Source organism: Pinus tabuliformis, chromosome 2_2 (genome assembly GCF_031772625.1).
Source record: "Pinus tabuliformis cultivar Carrire ecotype Pingquan chromosome 2_2, CPIR1, whole genome shotgun sequence".
NCBI lineage: Eukaryota > Viridiplantae > Streptophyta > Pinopsida > Pinales > Pinaceae > Pinus > Pinus tabuliformis.
This window is the reverse complement of record NC_142300.1, coordinates 891,325,321-891,331,993: the sequence shown is the minus strand read 5'-3', so window position 1 is coordinate 891,331,993 and position 6,673 is coordinate 891,325,321.

Genomic DNA, 6,673 nt, shown 5'->3' with positions numbered 1-6,673 from the left:
AAATATGTACTTTACTTTCACATAATTAATTAAGTGTAAAGATATAGTATATTATTACCAAAATATTAAATAAAATAGTAAAAGAAAAATATTATAAAATAATTAATATATATATATATATATATATATATATATATGAAAAGATAAGATGGTCATTTCTATTAAAAAAGGAATGGAAATGATATTTCCAATATTGTTCTTGTTTTTCAAAATAATTTTGGTATTTTATTTAGTTTAAAATTTGAATCCATGTTGCCCATGGAGTATAGAATAGAGAGTTGATGGGATGTACTCTTAAGGCACCGTGTGATGTGAAGGTTACCGGTTCAAAAGTCCGTGGCAAAAAATCCAAGCATGTTAAGGATGAGTGGCACATGCTAGATGCAATCTCCTGGTGATTTTGATGATTTAGATGCCCGTGGGTTGATTTTGATGACTTAGATGTCCCTGGGTTGCAATTTCTCAAGCTAGGGGCATCTAAAGAGAAAAAATCTTAAAATAATTCATTACTCACCTGAATTGTGTTTTATATTTATGTATCCATGAGTTTTGTATTGTTTTGTCTAGACAAAAAGTCCCATCTACTAGATTGGAACATTTGGTATGAAGTTGCTATGGGCACACTCAAGGTCTTCTTTACCTTCATGAGGGTTGTCAAAGATGTATTAGTCATAGAGATATCAAAGCATCCAACATTTTACTCACTGAAAATTTTGACCCATAGGTAAACTATGTCTCATAGAGGCCTCCATATTCTATGCGTAAGGACTAACTGTTAACATAATCTTCAAGGTTGGATATGTCATTACTGCTAATTTGATCATGTATCGTTGAAATATTTCATGCATCAAGGCATAGTCTATGAGTAAGGGCTAACTGAAAGTAGAATCTACGGGATTGGATATGTCATTATTGCTAATTTGAGCATGTATCATTAAAATATTTAATGCATTAAGGCATAGTTTAATAGGAACTTATTATAATTATATCTTCTTAGCAAGTTGACCCGTTCCTAAATTCTTAGGACATTTGTTCCTTGAGACCATTTCAAAGTTCTTTGATAAAACCATGATATATATAATACCATAGTCTAAGCCCTATTTAAATGTCATTATGAAAATCCCAGATAAAAATTATGATACTCAGGAGCTTGTACAAATATCTTTCCATGGTGGGGAAAAGTAGTGTTGAAGGAAAAATTAAGATAATTAAGTTTGGATTTTAGTGCATTTTCAAATGCATGTCCAAGTTTCATGTCATTATGGGAAAAAGTAGTAATTTGGATTGAAAATTTAAGATAATTATGGTTTAATATTACCGCATTTTCAAATTTATGCCCCAAAGCATAAAAATAGTCTTGAAAAATAATACAATATTCAAAAGGAATTGTCAAGGAATGTTATCAAGAAGAAACCATCTTTTCAACAGTAAAGAATAGCCATCGTTTAATCATTCAAATGTGTCAAATTAAGATTTCCGTAGAATGTAAAGCATTCTTCTTGGACCTGCACCTACTAAAAGATCGACACACAGATACATCACACTCCAATAAAACATTCAAACCCACTCAAATAATTTTCATGTATTTTTCACAAGGATTAAACACCAGATTAAACCCACATTTGTATCTTTGAGTGTCATTATATTGCCTCAATTGGTGAAGTCGATGTGTCCTTTCCTCTTTGAAACTAAGGCTCTGTCCATGTTTCTATAGGTAATATTGACCTAGATTTCCACTCCATTGCCATAATTATTTACCCTTAAGTGCCTTACACTTTCGAATGGATAGCATACAAAGATCCTACGCTGGTCAAATCTTAGATACAAGGTTCAATCTCTTATGATAATTTTCATTTGGTAAAGTTAACAAAAGATTTTACAATGATCACATTTTTAGAAAATTTAACCATGAAGTTGATCAGTTGTCCAAGCAAGCTTGTTCTAGGGATCTAGGTTCATTACTCAACAAAGTTAGCAGGGGTGTAGAAAAGGAATATCTCCCTCCTAGATTCATTGACTTGTAAAGGCATTTCTAGTAGAGGAAAGTCTGTGATGACTGGCGATTTTTCTCATAGGATAACACATCTTATATATAGATAATGATTTGAAACACCATATATGTTAAATATAGATAATGTTTTGGAATAATTTTTTTTTGAGGGCCTCAACTCCCTACTTTTATGGCAGAACTAAAATTCAAAAGAAGACAAATTCCTTTGAAAAATAAAACGTGAAATGCCATTCATGATAAGGAAACTAGTATGCAGGTTCATCCAGGATTGTGAAGTCTATATTTCTCATTTTTCGTACTTGTAGGGTTATCAGATCTCTTGCATGTAAGAGCAACTAAATATGAAGGTTTCAACAAAAAGACCTGAGAATATTAGCACTGCATGGAGGATTCTTATATGATGCCAAGGAAAAATGATTTGGAGGATTTGGTTTCCGATCACTCCAACCTGCATTGATCAATTTGATTTGTTGTCCTTTGACCCTAAGGTAGAATGAATACTAAAAGTGATGGCCCTCAAGTCTTGTTAGTGGTTGGTATTCATTTATAATTTTGATGATCCTTTGCTTACATGTTTATAGTTGTTCGAGCATGGGTTTAAAGCTAGATGGTTTAAGACCTATATGAAGATTGAAAAGGAGCTATGATTTATTATCTATTGATGAAGGTACCCATTTTGTAGTCATATATGATAATGATCTAAACTTATGTAGGAACGCAAAAAAATACAGTTATACACATAAACACAAACATGTAGCAGAAATAAAACTTAATTTCATTAATATAAAAGAATTGAAATATGCTTACATATATAAATGGAAATAAACGAGCTCGAGTGATAGTAGCTTATCTCTGAGAAGACATGTAGGGGCTACATGCCTCTGAACTGTGTTACAATGAGGCTCAATGGCCTTTTTATTATTTCACAACAAGGGAAACATTGGCTTGTTGGGGCCTGACCCAGGTTCAGAAGTGATTTAGCCAAACAAATCCTGAAACTACCAGCCCTTTTGGCAATAGTTCGTGGTGCACGGACTGAGGTCTCACCTGAGGTAGTATGGGAGGGTGTTGGAACCATGTTTCTGCACCCTAGGAATGTCTTGATGAAATCTAGGAAGTTCGCGAACCGAACCTGTGCGCTTGCGCTCCTCCGTGCAACCTTCTGTCCTTCGTAGCTTGTGCAACTGCTTCCGCACAGTTGTGTAAAGAGCGCTAAGAGTTGCTATCTAGATACTTTATCCTTATTGTGCTATTATTATAGATCTTAACTTAATTATGTGGGCCCAATATTCTCTTTAATCATTCAACATTCATAACAAGTGCGTGCAATCATAAAACTATAAAGAGATGCATAAATATAACCGAAGCATAGACACACAATATTTTAGAATCAACTTATCTTTTATTCATTCTCTGTCCAAGTACAATCCCAACTCCGCCCTGTGCACTCAGATGCAGGGGTCCGCGCACACAGCTGTGGACTCTACTAGGCCTCCGTGCACTCAGTTGCGGACTCTACTAGGCCTCCGTGCACTCAGTTGCGGAGCCTCTACCTATCACTACAACCCAATACCTTCATATCCACTTCTAGCTTCTAATCATGCCTTCGGAACTCTCTATTACTTGTCAAAAACTAAGACTTCTTTTACACTTAGAGCCTCACTCTATTTATACAATCCCATGGTCCGCTGACCATGGGTAGGCTGACACACTTTACATTAAATTACATTATCTTATAGCAGACAACCCTAGACTATTGCACTTCGACCCACATTTCGCAGGGTCTTTACATTACACTTGACCAAAATTCAGGCTTCAAGCCCCAAAAACATGCTATGGGGGGATCCGCTACCCAACAGGCCCCCAACACAATCATCGTGACTCGTCCTGTGGTGATCTTTGCGTGAAGTCCATCCAACTATGCTTGTGCGACACAGAGGTCCGTAACGCACTATGCTGTCGTCATCTGGATCTGCTCCATTTTTGCTTCTGGATCATCTGCGTCTGACTTGATTCTCTACTTTGATGTTGGTTTCTAGTACCTCTGTTTATAGTCCCACACCTTTGTCTGGCTTGTCGGGTCACGAAGATTGTGCTTTGGTTGGTTAGTCAGACAACCGGCCTAGCCATGTAGGGCTTCAGGCGACTTCCATTTACTCTTTCTAGAAAGGTTCTCCATTAAGTTTGACTCGCTGGACCGCGCCTCTGTCTATGACTTCTTTTACCACATATGGTCCTAACTAATGCATTCTGAATTTCCCAGGAAATTTTCCAAACTTGCTGTCATACAGCAACACTAAATCGTTTACCTTGAATGTGCACAACTTGATATGGTTATCTTGCCAGGCTTTCTCGTGCTGTTTCTGTACCCGCTGATGGAATCCCGCCAGAAACTATTCTTCCTCAAGTTCTTCTAATTGCGCAAGTCTCTCTTCCAAGGCTTCGCGATCCAACATGCCTATAATTGCTGTTATCCGTAAACTGGGGACGATGTATTCCATTGGCGTGACTACTTCCATGCCATAGACTAACCTAAAAGGTGTCTGACCCGTCAATTTTTTGCACGTTGTTTTGTATGCCCATAATATGGCAGGTATGCGTAGGTCCCAGTTGTTTCGTTGTGCGTTACATATTTTGGTCAGTGCAATCTCCAGAATTTTGTTGAATGCTTCTACTGTCCCATTAGCTTGCGGATGGTATGGTGTACTTTGCTGATGATACACCTGGAATTCCTTGGTGAGTGCACTGATGGTTTCATTTAGGAAGTGTGTTCGACGGTCACTCATTAAAATTTTTGGGCAACCAAACCATGTCAACACGTTGTCGAACAAAAATTTCACAACTGTAGCAGTCGTGCAGTCCTTAACCGGTTGTGCTTCCGCCCATCAAGTTAGGTATTCTGTCGCGGTGATGATGTAGCGCGCACCCGTCTTCCCCTGAGGTTTGATTGGTCCCACAAAGTTGTTTGCCCGTTTTTATAATGGTTGCAACATCTTTTGTGGATTGAGTGGCATCTCATCCTTTTGTGATGGTTTCCCAGTCCTTTGACATATGTCACAGGCCCGACAGTGTGCTTTCGAATATTGATGTAGGGTTGGCCACCATAGCCCAGTGTGAAGAATATTTTGTGCCGTCATGCATAATGCATAGTGTCCTCCTGTAGCCCCCCCATGTGCTTTCACGAGGATCTATCCTCGTTCAAATTTAGGTACATATCTTCGCAATATCTCATCGTTTCCCATTTTGTAGAGGTGCCCCACGATGACAAAAAAGTCTGTCACACGCACCACCAATTCCTTCTTCTACTGGACTGAATACTCCTTCATTGTAGTCCTTGTGGTTAAAAAATGGATTATATCTTCAAAGTGGTCATCCGTGACGCACACTGTAAATAATTGTGCATCAGGCAATACTTCTTCCAAATTTTTTGGCTCCTCCCCGATCTCAATTCGTGATAAGTAATCTGGTCCTGCATTTAGGCGTCCCGGCTTTATGATGGCCTCAAAGTCATATTCTTGAAAGAGTGATAGCCATCGGCATATGTTCCCCCCCAACACAGGCTTGTTCACCAGGTATTTCAATGTAGAATTATTGGTGTACATCTTGAAGTGTCCGCCAAGTAAATAGTGTTGGTATTTCTGGAGCACGTATACCATTGTCAATGCTTCGTGCTTAGTATTAGAGTAGTTCTTTTCGGCTTTGGACAACCATCAGATCACAAACGCGATTGGGTGATCCAAACCTTCCGCGCCTTCCTGCATAAGTACAACTCCCAACGCAATACACGACGCATCAACATGTACATGAAATTCTACGTCCCATTTTGGGAAGACCAGGATGGGAGCAGATGCAATTTTCTCCTTAAGAACATCCAAAATTTTCCTACAATCATCATTCCAACAATATGTAGCGTCCTTTTTCAATAGCTTTTCCATTGGCGCTGTTATTTGTGCATAGCTCTTGATAAAATTTCTATAGTAACTAGTGTGCCCCAACGTAGTGCATAGTTGTTTAACACTTCGTGACGCTTCCAGATTGAGAATAACAAAAATCTTCGTAGGATCCACCATCAGGCCTTGTTTGCAGACCACATGGTCGAGCAAGTTTCCAAAGGGGACGAGGAAGGTGTACCTTTTAAGATTCAGCGCAACCTGGTGTCATCGAAAAGTATCCAGCATCAAACGTAAGCTTGTTATATGGTGTTTAACTAACCCAAATATAGTCCAATCGTCTAGATAGACCTCTAAGAACTTGTGGATGTATTCCTTGAATGCGACCACCACTACACGTGAAAATATTATTGACACATTCTTCAGTCCAAAGGGCATAACAGTGTATTGAAAACAACCCCATTCAGTTGTGAAGGTTGTCTACCTACTATCTTCCAACACGATCTTGATCTAATGGTACCCTAAGAAGCCATCCATGAATGAGTAAGCTTCCTGACCACCAACATTCTCTAATACTTCATCTGTAAACGGTGTCAGAAATGGATCGTGAACACAGGCGTCGTTAAGCTTCCTAAGGTCCACGCATATTTTAATTTTTCTCTTCTATTTTTTCTCCTAAACTACCATGGGACTCACCTAGTCAGATTCTTGCACTGGTTCAATAATTTCGGCTGCAAGCATTTTGTCTAATTCATCGTGGACCTTTTCTTTA